At 41.9% G+C, this 20,197-nt stretch overlaps 1 non-coding gene across 1 annotated transcript; it reads right to left on the bottom strand.

Annotated features, from left to right (window-relative positions):
• Positions 1-8,084: 8,084 nt before the first annotated feature.
• On the bottom strand, positions 8,085-8,191 carry LOC125598594. Its single transcript, XR_007332530.1, has one exon. It is a non-coding gene; the product is annotated as a small nucleolar RNA R71 (small nucleolar RNA).
• Positions 8,192-20,197: the final 12,006 nt, after the last annotated feature.

Below are 20,197 nucleotides of genomic sequence, written 5' to 3'. Positions count from 1 at the left end.
AGACATCTAATGGCTTGGATCTGAGGAGAGGAATGACTTGTGATGATTTGCGGAAGCTAGACACCAAGTTCTAATGAACCTGGCTCTGATACCATATTAGATTTTCAGAGATCTCAGGTTGTGTGTGTATGAACTCCAATGGAGTAAGATGAGAGCTTGAAATGGTGTGTAAAGAGCGAGACAAGATCAAAGAGAGATTGGCGTAAGTATATGAGGAAGAATAGGAGAGATTAAAGAGATTGAAAGATTAAAAGTATGGAGAATAGAGATTAGAGAGTCTCAGACTCAAGAACACTTTAGATTCATGAAGGAGGAGGGGAAATCCCCCTCTCTCACTTAGAGAGCTTACAAAACGTCCATGATAGCTTATTTATAAGCTTTACACATTACAAACTCATAAACCCTTAATCTAATGGATAGAAATGACTGAATAGAAATGGATGGCTAGGATGAAGTCTTGTAGTTGCAATCTGAGTGATCTCTTGTGATTGGAGGAGAGAATGCTGGCTGTTGATTGGTTAATTCAAACTGGTCAAGGTAAAGGCTGGCTTCTTATTGGTTACCCAAAGGCTCCCATGAATCTGCCCATGTATAAGGCAAGATACATGGTCCCCAATATCCCTTTCCTTTACAGCTAAGAGACAGCCTGTCTTTGGACCACACACTCTCTCCTTTCCTTGCTTTCCCACGTCCACATGACCAGATAAGGATGCCTGATGCTTTAATAAACCATCACCCTAAGTTTGCACAGGTTCTGGTTGAACCCGAGTGAAGTACGACCGATGGTACGGACCGCCTGTCCGTACCTCGCCCTATCTTCGCACCAACACCCAAACCTCTTCAAGTGGTGTCTAAGTATGTCTAAGCCCCTCCTGGACTTGACCCTAACTTTGCACACCTCATTTGGATACTTCTGGACACTCCTAAAGCCTTGACAGACAATCTTCGGAGCTCTTGCCCTATTCTTGCTCAAGACCCAATCTACACCAAACTTCTCCTTTGGTTCCATTTCTTTCTTCAAGTCAACACCAATCTACACCAAACTTCTCCTTTGGATACATAAAGTGGTGGAGAATCACCAGGAAGTTGAATAAATCTCATAGGAGTTGGCATGAAGAAGTTATCCCACTTTCAAATAAGGTGATTCCAGTTTCCCAGTTTGGGAATAGCACAGCTTCTTCGTCGTTCCAATCAAACCAGGAAGAATCACTTTGTAAGAAGCTTGATTTGGATACATAAAGTGGTGGAGAATCACCAGGAAGTTGAATAAATCTCATAGGAGTTGGCATGAAGAAGTTATCCCACTTTCAAATCAGGTGATTCCAGTTTCCCAGTTTGGGAATAGCACAGCTTCTTCGTCGTTCCAATACCCCCAGGATGAATCTCTTTCTAAGAAGCTTGATTTGGATACAAAAAGTGGTGGAGAATCACCAGGAAGTTGAATAAATCTAATAGGAGTTGGCATGAAGAAGTTATCCCACTTTCAAATCAGGTGATTCCAGTTTCCCAGTTTGGGAATAGCACAGCTTCTTCGTCGTTCCAATCAACCCAGGATGAATCTCTTTGTAAGAAGCTTGATTTGGATACATAAAGTGGTGGAGAATCACCAGGAAGTTGAATAAATCTCATAGGAGTTGGCATGAAAAAGTTATCCCACTTTCAAATCAGGTGATTCCAGTTTCCCAGTTTGGGAATAGCACAGCTTCTTCGTCGTTCCAATCAAACCAGGATGAATCTCTTTGTAAGAAGCTTGATTTGGATACATAAAGTGGTGTAGAATCACCAGAAAGTTGAATAAATCTCATAGGAGTGGAGATGAAGAAGTTATCCCACTTTCAAATCAGGTGATTCCAGTTTCCCAGTTTGGGAATAGCACAGCTTCTTCGTCGTTCCAATCAAACCAGGATGAATCTCTTGGTAAGAAGCTTGATTTGGATACATAAAGTGGTGGAGAATCACCAGGAAGTTCAATAAATCTCATAGGAGTTGGCATGAAGAAGTTATCCCACTTTCAAATCAGGTGATTCCAGTTTCCCAGTTTGGGAATAGCACAGCTTCTTCGTCATTCCAATCAAACCAGGATGAATGACTTTGTGAAAAGCTTGATTTGGATACATAAAGTGGTGGAGAATCACCAGGAAGTTGAATAAATCTCATAGGAGTTGGCATGAAGAAGTTATCCCACTTTCAAATCAGGTGATTCCAGTTTCCCAGTTTGGGAATAGCACAGCTTCTTCGTCGTTCCAATCAAACCAGGAAGAATCACTTTGTAAGAAGCTTGATTTGGATACATAAAGTGGTGGAGAATCACCAGGAAGTTGAATAAATCTCATAGGAGTTGGCATGAAGAAGTTATCCCACTTTCAAATCAGGTGATTCCAGTTTCCCAGTTTGGGAATAGCACAGCTTCTTCGTCGTTCCAATCAACCCAGGATGAATCTCCTTGTAAGAAGCTTGATTTGGATACATAAAGTGGTGGAGAATCACCAGGAAGTTGAATAAATCTCATAGGAGTGGGGATGAAGAAGTTATCCCATTTTCAAATCAGGTGATTCCAGTTTCCCAGTTTGGGAATAGCACGGCTTCTTCGTCGTTCCAATCAAACCAGGATGAATCACTTTGTAAGAAGCTTGATTTGGATACATAAAGTGGTGGAGAATCACCAGGAAGTTGAATAAATCTCATAGGAGTTGGCATGAAGAAGTATTCCCACTTTCAAATCAGGTGATTCCAGTTTCCCAGTTTGGGAATAGCACAGCTTCTTCGTCGTTCCAATCAACCCAGGATGAATCTCTTTGTAAGAAGCTTGATTTGGATACATAAAGTGGTGGAGAATCACCAGGAAGTTGAATAAATCTCATAGGAGTGGGGATGAAGAAGTTATCCCACTTTCAAATCAGGTGATTCCAGTTTCCCAGTTTGGGAATAGCACAGCTTCTTTGTCGTTCCAATCAAACAAGGATGAATCTCTTTGTAAGAAGCTTGATTTGGATACATAAAGTGGTGTAGAATCACCAGAAAGTTGAATAAATCTCATAGGAGTGGAGATGAAGAAGTTATCCCACTTTCAAATCAGGTGATTCCAGTTTCCCAGTTTGGGAATAGCACAGCTTCTTCGTCTTTCCAATCAACCCAGGATGAATCTCTTTGTAAGAAGCTTGATTTGGATACATAAAGTGGTGGAAAATCACCAGGAAGTTGAATAAATCTAATAGGAGTTGGCATGAAGAAGTTATCCCACTTTCAAATCAGGTGACTCCAGTTTCCCAGTTTGGGAATAGCACAGCTTCTTCGTCGTTCCAATCAACCCAGGATGAATCTCTTTGTAAGAAGCTTGATTTGGATACATAAAGTGGTGGAGAATCACCAGGAAGTTGAATAAATCTCATAGGAGTTGGCATGAAGAAGTTATCCCACTTTCAAATCAGGTGATTCCAGTTTCCCAGTTTGGGAATAGCACAGCTTCTTCGTCGTTCCAATCAACCCAGGATGAATCTCTTTGTAAGAAGCTTGATTTGGATACATAAAGTGGTGGAGAATCACCAGGAAGTTGAATAAATCTCATAGGAGTTGGCATGAAAAAGTTATCCCACTTTCAAATCAGGTGATTCCAGTTTCCCAGTTTGGGAATAGCACAGCTTCTTCGTCGTTCCAATCAAACCAGGATGAATCTCTTTGTAAGAAGCTTGATTTGGATACATAAAGTGGTGGAGAATCACCAGGAAGTTGAATAAATTTCATAGGAGTTGGCATGAAGAAGTTATCCCACTTTCAAATCAGGTGATTCCAGTTTCCCAGTTTGGGAATAGCACAGCTTCTTCGTCGTTCCAATCAAACAAGGATGAATCTCTTTGTAAGAAGCTTGATTTGGATACATAAAGTGGTGTAGAATCACCAGAAAGTTGAATAAATCTCATAGGAGTGGAGATGAAGAAGTTATCCCACTTTCAAATCAGGTGATTCCAGTTTCCCAGTTTGGGAATAGCACAGCTTCTTCGTCGTTCCAATCAAACCAGGATGAATCTCTTTGTAAGAATCTTGATTTGGATACATAAAGTGGTGGAGAATCACCAGGAAGTTGAATAAATCTCATAGGAGTTGGCATGAAGAAGTTATCCCACTTTAAAATCAGGTGATTCCAGTTTCCCAGTTTGGGAATAGCACAGCTTCTTCGTCGTTCCAATCAAACCAGGATGAATGAATTTGTGAAAAGCTTGATTTGGATACATAAAGTGGTGGAGAATCACCAGGAAGTTGAATAAATCTCATAGGAGTTGGCATGAAGAAGTTATCCCACTTTCAAATCAGGTGATTCCAGTTTCCCAGTTTGGGAATAGCACAGCTTCTTCGTCGTTCCAATCAAACCAGGATGAATCACTTTGTAAGAAGCTTGATTTGGATACATAAAGTGGTGGAGAATCACCAGGAAGTTGAATAAATCTCATAGGAGTTGGCATGAAGAAGTTATCCCACTTTCAAATCAGGTGATTCCAGTTTCCCAGTTTGGGAATAGCACAGCTTCTTCGTCGTTCCAATCAACCCAGGATGAATCTCTTTGTAAGAAGCTTGATTTGGATACATAAAGTGGTGGAGAATCACCAGGAAGTTGAATAAATCTCATAGGAGTGGGGATGAAGAAGTTATCCCACTTTCAAATCAGGTGATTCCAGTTTCCCAGTTTGGGAATAGCACAGCTTCTTCGTCGTTCCAATACCCCCAGGATGAATCTCTTTGTAAGAAGCTTGATTTGGATACATAAAGTGGTGGAGAATCACCAGGAAGTTGAATAAATCTAATAGGAGTTGGCATGAAGAAGTTATCCCACTTTCAAATCAGGTGATTCCAGTTTCCCAGTTTGGGAATAGCACAGCTTCTTCGTCGTTCCAATCAACCCAGGATGAATCTCTTTGTAAGAAGCTTGATTTGGATACATAAAGTGGTGGAGAATCACCAGGAAGTTGAATAAATCTCATAGGAGTTGGCATGAAGAAGTTATCCCACTTTCAAATCAGGTGATTCCAGTTTCCCAGTTTGGGAATAGCACAGCTTCTTCGTCGTTCCAATCAACCCAGGATGAATCTCTTTGTGAGAAGCTTGATTTGGATACATAAAGTGGTGGAGAATCACCAGGAAGTTGAATAAATCTCATAGGAGTTGGCATGAAAAAGTTATCCCACTTTCAAATCAGGTGATTCCAGTTTCCCAGTTTGGGAATAGCACAGCTTCTTCGTCGTTCCAATCAAACCAGGATGAATCTCCTTGTAAGAAGCTTGATTTGGATACATAAAGTGGTGGAGAATCACCAGGAAGTTGAATAAATTTCATAGGAGTTGGCATGAAGAAGTTATCCCACTTTCAAATCAGGTGATTCCAGTTTCCCAGTTTGGGAATAGCACAGCTTCTTCGTCGTTCCAATCAACCCAGGATGAATCTCTTTGTAAAAAGCTTGATTTGGATACATAAAGTGGTGGAGAATCACCAGGAAGTTGAATAAATCTCATAGGAGTTGGCATGAAGAAGTTATCCCACTTTCAAATCAAGTGATTCCAGTTTCCCAGTTTGGGAATAGCAGCTTCTTCGTCGTTCCAATACCCCCAGGATGAATCTCTTTCTAAGAAGCTTGATTTGGATACATAAAGTGGTGGAGAATCACCAGGAAGTTCAATAAATCTCATAGGAGTTGGCATGAAGAAGTTATCCCACTTTAAAATTAGGTGATTCCAGTTTCCCAGTTTGGGAATAGCACAGCTTCTTCGTCGTTCCAATCAAACCAGGATGAATGAATTTGTGAAAAGCTTGATTTGGATACATAAAGTGGTGGAGAATCACCAGGAAGTTGAATAAATCTCATAGGAGTTGGCATGAAGAAGTTATCCCACTTTCAAATCAGGTGATTCCAGTTTCCCAGTTTGGGAATAGCACAGCTTCTTCGTCGTTCCAATCAAACCAGGAAGAATCACTTTGTAAGAAGCTTGATTTGGATACATAAAGTGGTGGAGAATTGATATTCCGTATTTTTAACGGTTTTAAACTCGTTTTGGAGCAATTAAATGGTCGGTTTTAATTAATGTTTTGGTCTATTTGATGCGTTTTGGTGTTCTTAAGTGTAATATGCAGGTTACTAGATAGCTTGAAAGAAAAGAACGCATTCGGGATTTATTCAGAAGCAAGATAGACCGAACAATGGACCGAATGAAGTATTGATCGCACAGGACGTGGGATCGACCGATCCGGTCAATGTGGATCGACCGATCCTATGCTTTCATGCACTAGATCGACCGATCCGGTCTATGTGGATCGACCGATCTAAGGCTCTACGGGCTCCACACGCACAAACGAGCTTTTCACTCCTTTTTACCCACTCCCCTCAATAATAGACAGAAGAACTCGACCTTTGAGACTCAGAAAAGACCAGGGGCGACCAAGGAGGAGATTTACAAGTTCTAGAGAGAAGAGATTTGAGTGTTTTGTACTTGTTTTGGTGTGATTTGTGAAGATTTGTAAAGGAGTTCATCTCAAAACCATTTGGAGAAGATCTTCTGAACCTTTACTCTGTTTTAATACAATCTTATCATGTTTTCTTCATCAAAATCGTTTTGTTCTTGCTTAGTTATGTGTGAGTAGTCATCTAGTTGGGTTTAGGGGTTCTCATAGGGGATTTCTTGATGTTTTGATCCATAAAACGTGTGTAGACTAAGGGATTACGTTTTGGTTCTTCATCTAATGGATTTCTTACTGCTTGAACTGAATTGATCACTTAGTTCATGATTTCAGATTGTTTGATGCACCGAAAGTGATTGTTTGAACTTCCGAAAATACTTTAGATGAGCAAAGTGTCCTTAACCCTCGGAAGTTGATGTTATTGCGCTTTGTGAACATATTGAACCTGTTCTTAATGCTTGTTTAGAAATTGAAACTCAGCGGAAGTTAGTGTGGAGATTTCTATAACATAGAGAATTAGCGCTACGGAAGTAGGTTAATTCTAATATCGTGTTTGAGTTCTAGACGGTTCTTAATATATCCCTGTGTCTTCCATTAATTGTATCTTGATTAAAAAGAAATCCCTGAGAATTCCCAATGCCCAACGTTTGTTTTAAAATAGTTTTCAAATCGTTTAAATCATCTTTTTACATGCTTGTTTATGCTTTGTGACACTAGAGAAAATTAAATAAAAACCATCAAAAATATATCTTGATTCGCTGTAGCTATTAACTTGTCTGCAACTCTACGTGTGATCATCGGTCCCTGTGGATTCGATCCCGTATTACTACTGCGTACTTTACTGTGCACTTGCAGTTAGATAATCGGGTTAAAACTCGAGACATCAAGTTTTTGGCGCCGTTGCCGGGGACCATTTGGTCACCCTAGAGTTAATGATCAGTTTAAGACTATAGCATTTTCTTTATTTTGTCTAATGTTTCTGTCTTTCTCTTTCTGTTTGTGTTTTCAGGTGAATGAGCGGATTTCATACTAGAAGCAAAGGATCATCGAATTTAATACCTTTGGAGTTAGAGCTCGGCCGCCTAGAGAGACAAGTGAAAAAGAAAAGACTTGAGTCCGCTGAAGAGGTTGAAATGGCTGAACACCAAGAAGACCAATTTCAGGACAACCCGCAAAATCCAATTCCTGTAGATGAACGAGAAGGCAACAATGCTGGTGATAATCAGCAGGCTGGTGTAGCTGCAAGACAACAGGCTGGAGACTATGGCATGCCTAGGATGACGCTTGCACATTATGATACACCAGATGCATTCTATGCCGATCGTTCTGGGATTCGCCCACCTCCCATTGAGAGAAGAGACTTTGAGATCAAGACTGGTCTCATTAATTTGGTGGAGAAAAATCCGTTTCATGGAAACCCGTCTGAGGACCCGATGTATCACTTGGAGCATTTTGAGCGAGTCTGTGACACCAGCAGACATAATGGAGTTCCTCAAGGCGCTTTGAAATGCAGGTTGTTCCCGTTTTCCTTAGCTGATAAAGCTATCAGATGGTTAAAGTCCATCCCTCCAGGATCTCTTACTACATGGGAAGAGACAAGAGCTGCTTTTCTACAGCATTTCTTCACCAAGTCAAGGTCCACATATCTGAGAAGCAGAATTGGAAGCTTTCAGCAGCTTGATTCAGAAAGCTTTCATGAGGCTTGGGAGCGTTTCAAGGAGTACACACAGGACTGCCCTCACCATGGTTACACTGATGTGAGCTTGCTGAACATTTTCTATAATGGAGTTCATGAAGAGAGTCAAGATGCCATGGACACAGCAAGTAATGGTGATTTCATGACCAAGACTGTTGAAGAAGCTTACACCTTGCTGAACAACCTGTCATCCAGCAAAGCAAACCGCAAGTCAAGGTTTGACACCAGCCAGAAGGGTGTTGGTTATGAATCCAAGAAGATAGATGAGCTGAATGCCAAGATTGAGATGCTTCTCAAGAGAGATCAGAAATCTGTGAAATTTGTGGAGGAGCAAGGCTATCGTTCCTCACAAGAAACTGTTGGTGATGATTCAGATGATATGCAAGCTGATGTGAACTACATTGGTGGTCAAGGAAACTACAACAGAGGCTACAATCAGAACCTTGGATGGAGTCAAAATCAGCAAAATAATCTGTCTTACCGGAGCAACAATGTGGAGAATCCACAACATCAGTCCTACCCTCAGGCAGGAAACAGGCAGAACCAGAATCAGAACCAGAGTGTGTTCAACCAAGGATTTCAGAACAGAAATCAATATCAGGGGAACAACTCGGGCAACTCAGGATTTCAGCAAAGGCAGCAGTACAACAACTATCAGAATCAAGGAATGCCTCTTCGTCACAGTCTTCTCAGGATAACGAAATTAAGAAGATGCTGCAAATGGTGCTAGAAGGTCAGAAGAATAGCACTGCAGAGATAAACACCAAGGTGGATAACATGTATGGAGAGCTTAATGGGAAGTTCGAAGCTTTGAACACCCATTTGAAAGTTTTGGAAAAGCAAGTTGCTCAAACCGCCTCCAGCAGCAGAACAGCACCTGGATTTCTACCAGGGAAGTCAGAGACGAATCCCAAGGAGTTTGTGAATGCTATAACACTTAGGAGTGGAAAAACGATTGAGGAATCGAAAGAGAAAGAGATCGACCGATCTCAAGAACAGATCGACCGATCCAAGGGGAAGGAGATCGACCGATCCGGTCCATCTGGATCGACCGATCCCGTGTCGACGAAGCCAAATTCCTCTGAACCTGAAGAGGTGTATGTGGCGCCTCCTGCTTATGTTCCTAAGGCTCCATACCCATCCAGACCAAGGCAGAAGATCAAAGAACGTGAGTACGAGAAGCTAAAGAACCTTGTTGGGGAGTTACATGTGAGATTGCCATTCGTTGAAGCGGTGAAGATGGTACCTTCTCTTAAAAGGTACATGAAGGAGATTCTTACCGATAAGATGAGCCTAGAGCGGGGTGTGTTGATGCTCAATGAGGAATGTAGCGCAGTTCTACAAAATGTCATGCCTAAAAAGCGTGAAGATCCCGGAGCATTTGTTCTACCATGCCGCATTGGATCACTTACCTTTGAGAAGAGTCTCTGCGATCTGGGTTCAGGAGTGAGCCTAATGCCTTTCTCTGTCTCTGAGAGGCTAGGCATGACGAACTACAAACCTACAAGGATCTCCTTGGTCCTTGCTGACCGATCAGTGCGAAGACCAGTCGGTGTACTAGAAAACATCCCTGTTGGTGTTGGAAAGGGATATGTGCTTACCGATTTTGTAGTTCTGGAGCTGGAAGAGGAACCTAAAGATCCTCTCATTTTGGGCAGACCGTTTTTAGCTACTGCTGGAGCCATGATTGATGTACAGAATGGGCATATAGACTTACGTCTAGGAGACATGGCGATGAGATACAATGTGGAGAAGGTGCTGAAAAATCCGACTATTGATGGACAGACTTTCTGGGTTGATACATTGACTGAACTGGTGGAGGAAATGGATGAAGAGTTGCACACTGATGATCCTCTACAAGTCGCATTGACCCAAAGGAGAGTGAGTTCGGGTTCATGAACCAAGAAGTGGTTGGATTTTCTGAGATTTTGGATTCAGCCTCACCGATTGAGAAGCATGTCGCCTATGTCAGCCTTGAAGACTCAGGCACCGATAAAACCGTCAAACCGTCATCCTCCCAACCAGATTGGAGTGAGGAGAATGCTCCAAAGGTGGAACTTAAAGCCCTCCCAGCTGGGCTGAGGTATGCATTCTTGGGACCGAATTCCACATATCCTGTTATTATTTGTGCTAACCTGAATAATGTGGAGACCGCTTTGCTTCTTTCAAAATTGCGAAAGTATAGAAAAGCATTGGGGTACTCTTTGGATGATATTACAGGTATTTCTCCAGATCTTTGCATGCACAAGATTCACTTGGAGGATGAGTCAAAGACGTCCATAGAGCACCAGCGAAGACTGAATCCCAAACTGATGGAAGTTGTGAAAAAGGAGATTCTAAAGCTGTTGAGTGCAGGGGTGATCTACCCAATTTCAGACAGCACTTGGGTGAGCCCGGTTCATGTGGTTCCTAAGAAGGGTGGCATCACTGTCATCACAAATGAGAAGGATGAGCTGATTCCTACCAGAACAGTCACAGGGCATAGGATGTGCATTGACTACAGGAAGCTAAACTCAGCCACAAGGAAGGACCACTTCCCACTTCCTTTCATTGACCAGATGCTGGAAAGACTAGCCAACCACCCCTACTACTGTTTTCTCGATGGCTACTCCGGGTTCTTTCAGATACCCATTCATCCAGACGACCAAGAGAAGACAACATTCACCTGCCCATACGGTACTTTTGCCTACAGGAGAATGCCTTTCGGATTGTGCAATGCTCCTGCCACTTTCCAGAGATGCATGATGTCGATCTTTACTGATCTTATTGAGGACATTATGGAGGTTTTTATGGACGATTTCTCAGTCTACGGTTCTTCATTTAGCGACTGCCTTGCTAATCTGTGCAAGGTGCTGGAAAGATGTGAGGAGAAGAACTTGGTGTTAAATTGGGAGAAGTGTCATTTCATGGTGAAAGATGGCATTGTTTTGGGTCACAGGATATCAGAGCAGGGTATCGAGGTTGACAAAGCAAAGATTGAAGTTATGACCAGCCTACAGCCTCCCAGGACAGTGAGGGATATTCGGAGTTTTCTGGGACATGCCGGTTTCTACAGGAGGTTTATCAAAGACTTCTCTATGATAGCGAGGCCACTCACCCGTCTGCTGTGCAAAGAAGCGAAGTTTGTTTTTGATGCTGACTGCCTCGCTGCGTTTCAGATTCTCAAGAAGTCTCTAGTCAGTGCTCCCATTGTGCAGCCACCAGATTGGGACTTGCCATTTGAAATAATGTGTGACGCAAGTGATTACGCGATTGGAGCTGTTTTGGGGCAGAGAAAAGACAAGAAACTCCATGTGATCTATTATGCCAGCCGAACGCTTGATGATGCTCAAATCAAGTATGCTACCACTGAGAAGGAGTTGCTGGCAGTAGTTTATGCTTTCGAGAAGTTCAGGTCCTATTTGGTGGGCTCGAAAGTAATTGTGCACACAGATCATGCAGCCTTGAAGTACCTGATGACGAAAAAAGATGCTAAACCGAGACTCTTAAGGTGGATCTTACTCCTACAGGAGTTTGATATTGAGATCAGAGACAAGAGAGGAGCAGAAAATGGAGTGGCAGATCATCTTTCCCGAATGAGAGTGGAAGCTGAAACACCACTGGATGATACATTACCCGAGGAGAATGTCTATGTGATCACCTTGCTGGAGGATGAGTATTTGGATCAGGCTGATTGCTGTGTCATGAGACAAATTCAGGATGATCTCCCATGGTTTGCAGACTTTGCAAACTACCTATGTGCTGGAATTGAACCACCGAACCTGAAGGGTATGAGAGGAAGAAGTTCATGAGAGATGTGAACCACTACTACTGGGATGATCCCTTCCTCTACAAGAGATGCTCAGATGGTTTATTCAGGAGATGTGTTCTGGAGAATGAGATGCAAGGGATTCTTTTCCACTGCCACAGTTCAGAATACGCAGGCCATTTTGCAACATTCAAGACGGTTTCTAAGGTCCTGCAGGCTGGTTACTGGTGGCCTACACTTTTCAGAGACGCCCATGAGTTTGTCTCAAAGTGTGATGCATGTCAGCGGAAGGGCAACATCAGTAAGAGAAATGAGATGCCCCAAAATTTCATCCTTGAAGTTGAAGTTTTTGATGTATGGGGAATTGATTTTATGGGCCCTTTCCCATCTTCTTATGGAAATGAGTACATCTTGGTTGCGGTTGATTATGTCTCCAAGTGGGTGGAAGCAGTAGCCAGCAAGACAAATGACTCTAGTGTTGTCAAGAAAATGTTCAAGACAGTCATTTTTCCAAGATTCGGGATCCCGAGAGTGGTTATTAGTGATGGAGGCTCTCACTTCATCAACAAGACGTTCGATAAACTGCTGAAGAAACATGGAGTAAAGCATAAGGTAGCTACACCTTATCATCCTCAGACAAGTGGGCAGGTTGAAATATCGAACCGAGAAATCAAGGGATTTTGGAGAAGGCTGTAGGCAAAACAAGGAAAGACTGGGCTGTGAAGCTTGATGACGCCTTATGGGCGTATAGAACCGCCTACAAGACTCCCTTGGGCACCACTCCTTTTAATCTGGTCTATGGAAAGTCTTGTCACCTACCTGTGGAATTGGAGTACAGTGGTTTTTGGGCAACGAAGTTGATGAACTTCGACATTAAAACCGCAGCAGAAAGGAGGATGGTTCAGTTGAACGAGCTGGACGAGATTCGGTTGAACGCCTATGAGAACACCAAAATCTACAAGGAAAGAACTAAGGCATGGCATGACAGAAAGATAATCCCGAGAGACTTCGCTGCTGGAGACAAAGTCCTTCTGTTCAACTCTAGACTCAAGCTATTTCCTGGAAAGCTTAAGTCTCGTTGGTCCGGACCTTTCACCATCACAGAGGTTAGACCTTATGGAGCTGTTGTCTTGGAAGACAATGGGAGGAAATTCACCGTCAATGGGCAGAGGCTAAAACCTTACTTCACAGATGCAAAACCCGAAGAAGGAACCAACATTCCTTTATCGGAACCCGATCTCGCCTAAGGACAACAAAATAGTCAGGCTCGCGACTTTAAACAAGCGCTGAGTGGGAGGCAACCCACATGGTTTGATTTTCTTTCTCTTTTGTGATTATGTTTCTTGTGTGAATTGATTTTTGGTTGTGTTTTTAGATGATTTTCAGGCATGTATCACGATCAGGCAGAGATCGATCGATCCTAAAAAAACAATGGAGATATTAGGGTCGATCTAAGGCGCTCACGACACATGTGTGACACAGGCTCACGACACGCTGATGGACCTGAGGCAGCGGAGGACTCTGATGATGATGGAGCATTGGAGAGGCGCTCGAAGAGGCGCACTGACCGCAACGCCTGATCGGTCTATTTAGCGCAGACAAACCGAGGAACCACTTGACCAAACAACCTCTCCTTAAATCTTTTATCAAGTCTCGGTGAATTGTAATCGACTCAACTATTTTTGACCATTAATGAATTTAATTTCTTTTGACCAGGAATCAACATCAGGAAACGGTACACCATATACACATTCAGGATTTTCTTTACCACATTTTACCACTCTTTAATAATCCTGAATGGCCAGACTCATCAATAGTTTGGTACCACACCTACACCTTACCCTTTTATTTCATCTCCATGCATTCTTACACACTGATCATATGTGCATACATGTGCAAAAACAATGGAGAGATTAGGGTAGACATGGTTCATCCGACTGCTTAGGTAGGATCGGAACATTTAGGTGGTTAGACACGGACCTGTGTGTCTAGAGGTGTAAATAGAAAAATTGGGTGTTGTAAGTGTGTGATTGCATCGCAGTGTATATATTCGATTTCGGTTTGTATAAGTTTTCGTTCAAAAAAAAAAAAAAAAAAAAAAAAAAATAATAATAATAAATCATAACTAAAAAAAAAAAAAAAAAAAAAAAAAAAAAAAGTTCATGTTTATATCTCATTCAGTAGATTTGATTTAGACATTTTATTTTTATTTTGTGTACTAGAGATGATGCGTTGTTTAAATTTGGGGTTAGAGTTTGAGATTTGTTGGGTTTTGATCATTTGAGACTTGAGCAGTTCGAAAACATGGTTATCAATATACTCGGTTTCTCCAGCGATTTTGCATAATGTTTTGCATTTTTTGTTATCGCTGATACCCACAAACACTTGAGCCTCACCTAATTAAACACTAAAACAGCCTCCCAAACACCGAGCCCGTTATACCTGATGGAGATATCTTTGGTGGAAAGGTCACGCCCTTTTTAATGAATGTAAAGAGTTGATTACTTGAAACTGAGACTTGCAGGTCTGAAATATGGAAAGGTTTGCGCGGTCTTGGTGGGGATTTGGAATGAATGCCTTGACAGTCTCTGATTTAAGTGGTTAGCGAAATCACAAGGTAAGGTCTACTGAGGGTTAGTGAGCTCCCAAATTTTAATCCTCTTTACTTGAGGACAAGCAAAGATTCAAGTCTGGGGGAGTTGATATTCCGTGTTTTTAACGGTTTTAAACTCGTTTTGGAGCAATTAAATGGTCGGTTTTAATTAATGTTTTGGTCTATTTGATGCGTTTTGGTGTTCTTAAGTGTAATATGCAGGTTACTAGATAGCTTGAAAGAAAAGAACGCATTCGGGATTTATTCAGAAGCAAGATGGACCGAACAATGGACCGAATGAAGTATTGATCGCACAGGACGTAGATCGACCGATCCGGTCAATGTGGATCGACCGATCCTAGGCTTTCATGCACTAGATCGACCGATCCGGTCCATGTGGATCGACCGATCTCAGGCGCTACGGGCTCCACACGCACAAACGAGCTTTTCACTCCTTTTTACCCACTCCCCTCAATAATTCACAGAAGAACTCGACTTTGAGACTCAGAAAAGACCAGGGGCGACCAAGGAGGAGATTTACAAGTTCTAGAGAGAGATTTGAGTGTTTTGTACTTGTTTTGGTGTGATTTGTGAAGATTTGTAAAGGAGTTCATCTCAAAACCATTTGGAGAAGATCTTCTGAACCTTTACTCTGTTTTAATACAATCTTATCATGTTTTCTTCATCAAAATCGTTTTGTTCTTGCTTAGTTATGTGTGAGTAGTCATCTAGTTGGGTTTAGGGGTTCTCATAGGGGATTTCTTGATGTTTTGATCCATAAAACGTGTGTAGACTAAGGGATTACGTTTTGGTTCTTCATCTAATGGATTTCTTACTGCTTGAACTGAATTGATCACTTAGTTCATGATTTCAGATTGTTTGATGCACCGAAAGTGATTGTTTGAACTTCCGAAAATACTTTAGATGAGCAAAGTGTCCTTAACCCTCGGAAGTTGATGTTATTGCGCTTTGTGAACATATTGAACCTGTTCTTAATGCTTGTTTAGAAATTGAAACTCAGCGGAAGTTAGTGTGGAGATTTCTATAACATAGAGAATTAGCGCTACGGAAGTAGGTTAATTCTAATATCGTGTTTGAGTTCTAGACGGTTCTTAATATATCCCTGTGTCTTCCATTAATTGTATCTTGATTAAAAAGAAATCCCTGAGAATTCCCAATGCCCAACGTTTGTTTTAAAATAGTTTTCAAATCGTTTAAATCATCTTTTTACATGCTTGTTTATGCTTTGTGACACTAGAGAAAATTAAATAAAAACCATCAAAAATATATCTTGATTCGCTGTAGCTATTAACTTGTCTGCAACTCTACGTGTGATCATCGGTCCCTGTGGATTCGATCCCGTATTACTACTGCGTACTTTACTGTGCACTTGCAGTTAGATAATCGGGTTAAAACTCGAGACATCAAGAATCACCAGTCAGTTGAATAAATCTCATAGGAGTTGGCATGAAGAAGTTCTCCCACTTTCAAATCAAGGTGGAATTCCAGTTTCCCATTTGGAATAGCAACAGCTTCTCTTCGTCGTTCCATCACCCCAGGATGAATCTCTTTGTAGAGCTTGATTTGGATCATAGTTGTGGAGAATCACCAGGAAGTGAATAAATCTCATAGAGTGGGGAAAGAAGTATCCCCTTTCAAATCAGGTGATTCAATTTCCCAGTTTTGGGAATAGCAAGCTTCTTCGTCGTTTCCAATACCCCCAGGATGAAACTCTTTGTAAGAAGCTTGATTTGGATACATAAGTGGTGGAGAATCACCAGGAAGTTTGATAAATCTAATAGGAGTTGGCATGAAGAAGTTATATCCCACTTTCAAATCAGGTGATTCCAGTTTCCCAGTTGGGAAATACACAGCTTCTTCGTCGTTCCAATCAACCCAGGATGAATCTCTTGTAAGAAGCTGATTTGGATACATAAAGTGGTGGAGAATCACCAGGAAGTTGAATAAATCTCATAGGAGCTGGCATGAAGAAGTTATCCTCACTTTCAAATCAGGTGATTCCAGTTTCCCAGTTTGGGAATAGCACAGCTTCTTCGTCGTTCCAATCAAACCAGGATGAATGACTTTGTAAAAAGCTTGATTTGGATACAAAAAGTGGGGGAGAATCACAGGAAGTTGAATAAATCTAATAGGAGTTGGCATGAAGAAGTTATCCCACTTTCAGATCAGGTGATTCCAGTTTCCCAGTTTGGGAATACACACAGCTTCTTCGTCGTTCCAATCAAACCGGAAGAATCACTTTGTAAGAAGCTTGATTTGGATACATAAAGTGGTGGAGAATCAACAGGAAGTTGAATAAATCTCATAGGAGTTGGCATGAAGAAGTTATCCCACTTTCAAATTAGGTGATTCCAGTTTCCCAGTTTGGGAATAACACAGCTTCTTCGTCGTTCCAATACCCCCAGGATGAATCTTTTGAACGACGATGATTTGGATACAAAAAGTGGGGGAGAATCACCAGGAAGTTGAATAAAATCTAATAGGAGTTGGCATGAAGAAGTAATCCCACTTTCAAATCAGGTGACTCCAGTTTCCCAGTTTGGGAATAGCACAGCTTCTTCGTCGTTCCAATCAACCCGGAAGAATCACTTTGTAGAAGCTTGATTTGATACATAAAGTGGTGGAGAATCACCAGGTATACACTTTTGTGTTTAGAGTGTGTTTAAGAACAATCAGATTGTTTTGTGTAAGATTAAAGAGATTAAGAGAATAAGTAGAGAGAGAATAGAGAGAATACTCAAAACTCATTAATTAATTTAATGTCTCAGATACAAGTTATATATGAAGAGATAAGGATAATACAAAGAGGATTTCGAAATCATAAGCATGTGAAGTCAAGGGATAGGCTGTAAAGATGCTTCACATGCTTGGACAGGCTGTAAAGGTGCTTTACCTTTCAGCTATGACCAGACCTTATCCAAACTACTCCTTCCTTATCCAGACTTCCTCTTGGGCGTGATCCACTCTCCAAAGGGATGCAAAGTAACTTCCTAAGCTTTTAACTTAGTTACCACAGTCAAACCGAAGTTACTGTGGTAAAACTCCAAAGTTACTATCTGCCCAATACTCTTCCCTATCAATGTATCACCTCTTCTCAACACTCCCCCTCAAGCTTGACCATGTAGAACAAGTCAAGCTTGGAAACCATGAAGACCTCCCTCATTAAAAACCTCACCAAGGAAAACCCATTGGATAAAACCTTGATGAGGGAAAAAGAGTGGAGACTCATGGTTAAGGGGCTCAGCTCCTTGGAGTAAGATCAATGAGTCCAAGCCTTGATAGTATGGACTCCATTGTCTTTAATCTCGCTGCCTTAGTAAAACCATCTGCAAGCTGGTCTTCACTTCTTGTATAACATGGCAGTATCACTCCTAAGATAATCATCTGCCCTCACCTTATGACAATCCACCTCTATGTGCTTTGTTCTCTCATGAAACACTGAGTTGGAGGCAATGTGGATAGCTGCTTGATTGTCACAATGCATAGTCATAGGAGTAGTCTGCTCAATCTCTAGATGCTTCAAGATCCCCTTGATCCACACCAACTCGTTTGTCAGCTTCAACATGGCTCTATACTCAGCTTCAGCACTTGAACAGGAGATAACCTTCTGCTTCTTACTCTTCCAAGTTACCAAGTTCCCTCCAATGAATGTACAATACCCAGTAGTTGATCTCCTGTCCACTCTATCTCCTGCCAATCAGCATCACAATAACCAACCACTTCTGTACTGCCATTGCAGCCCATCCAAACTCCTTGTCCACCATCCCACTTAAATACCTCAGTATCCTATCACCATCTCCCATGATGGACCTTTGGCGCTGCATATGTTGACTCACTTGATTCACAGCGAAGCATATATCTGGCCTAGTAATTGTCAAGTAGATCAGCTTGCCAACCATCTTCCTGTATAGCTTAGGATCCTCAAACAGCTGCTTCTCTTCAACCTCCCCCTCACGCAGAACCTTATATCCCTCCTCGAGGGGTGTCTTAGCTATCTTTCCTCCAAGCACATCAGTCCTCCTTCAACATATCCATAGTATACTTCCTTTGAGACATAACAACCCTCCTTTGATCTGCATATCTCAATGCCCAGAAAATACTTCATCTCTCCCAAATCCTTGATGTCAAACACAGATTTGAGAAACTCCTTAGTAGCTTGAATCCCTGCCTTATCACTCACTGTTGTGATAATCAAATCATCCACATACACTAGAATCACAATGATCCCTGAAGGTCCTGTCAAGGTGAAGAGAGTGTGATCTAATTCAGACTTCCTAAAGCCTCTCCCATTGAGTGTTGTACTCAGCTTCCTGTACCAAGCTCTAGGTGATTGTTTCAGCCCATATATTGCCTTCTTCAATCTCAAAAACATTCCCTGGCTTTACTAGATGCTCAAGACCAGGAGGAGGAGCATGTATACCTCATCTTCTAGCTCACCTTGTAAGAAAGCATTCTTCACATCCATCTGCCACAAATCCCACTCCAAGTTTGTTGCAATGGACAACACAATCATCGAACTGTATGTAGCTTAGCTACTGGTGCAAAGGTATCAATGTAATCCTCTCCAGGTCTGTGTAAATCCTCTTGCAACCAATCTGGTCTTCTTCCTATCAATCTGTCCATTTGCTAGATACTTGATTGTGAAGATCCTCTACTAGATACAGCCCTCTTTCTCTTAGGCAGCTCACTCTCATACCATGTATCATTTTTGATCATAGCACCTGCTTTCAGCTCCCTGATTCTTTCCATTCCTTGTCTAAACATAGCTTCTTCATAAGTCCTTGGTACATACTCTCATCCAGACTAATCATAAAGGCATAATGCTCCTCTGAACTCAGCAAAGGAACACACGGCTTGAGAAGGATGCTCCACAGCCTGGGCATGTAGTACACTCTCATGTTACCCAGTTGGAAGGATCCCTCTTTATCCTTGTGCTCCTCCTCAAAGCTTGAACCTGATCTTCAGTTTGCACACTAGCCGGCTCCACTTGCTCTTCTTCTGAACTGGCCGGTCTGAGTTGTTCTTCTACACTAGACTGAACCTCATCCACTTCTCCACTAGACTGAACCTCATCCACTTCTCCACTAGACTGAACCTCATTGTTCTCAACTTCTTGTGATGTATCTTGATCATGAAGACCTGAATCCTCTTGGTTTTGCTCTTGCTCACCAGATTCAGTTCCATTCCCCCTCTCATGATCAAGAGGAGGTGTTCTTCCAGCTCCACCACTCTGATTGGAAGACTCTCTCCTTCGGTTTCTGATCCTGGGATAATCCTATCCAAGCTTCTCTAACACACTCTCAGTATTGTTGCCTTATCAGATGGAGCTTGAGACAAATCCTTCAGATTTTCCCCACCCTTTTCTTCATAATAACCTTTTGTTTCAACAAACTTCACTCTCTAGATACCATCACTCTCCTTGCTTCAGGATCATAGCACTTGTACCCCTTCTGAGTGATAGAGTAACCAATGAACCTACCTTAGTACTCTTGCCTTCAGCTTGTTTCTCTGCTCTCTTGGAACCATGACATAGCACACACACCCAAAAGCACTAGATGATCAATGACAGGTTTACTCTTGTTCAATACCTCAAATGGAGACAGATTCTTCAATATCTTGGTTGGAACCCGTTTGATGAGATAGCAAGCAGTCTGCACAGCATCACTCCAAAAGCGTTTTGGGACCATTTGCATGAAAC

This window comes from Brassica napus, unplaced genomic scaffold (genome assembly GCF_020379485.1).
Source record: "Brassica napus cultivar Da-Ae unplaced genomic scaffold, Da-Ae ScsIHWf_1745;HRSCAF=2375, whole genome shotgun sequence".
Taxonomy (NCBI): Eukaryota; Viridiplantae; Streptophyta; class Magnoliopsida; order Brassicales; family Brassicaceae; genus Brassica; species Brassica napus.
Note: the sequence above shows the minus strand (reverse complement) of the source record. Positions and strands in the feature narration are given on the sequence as shown.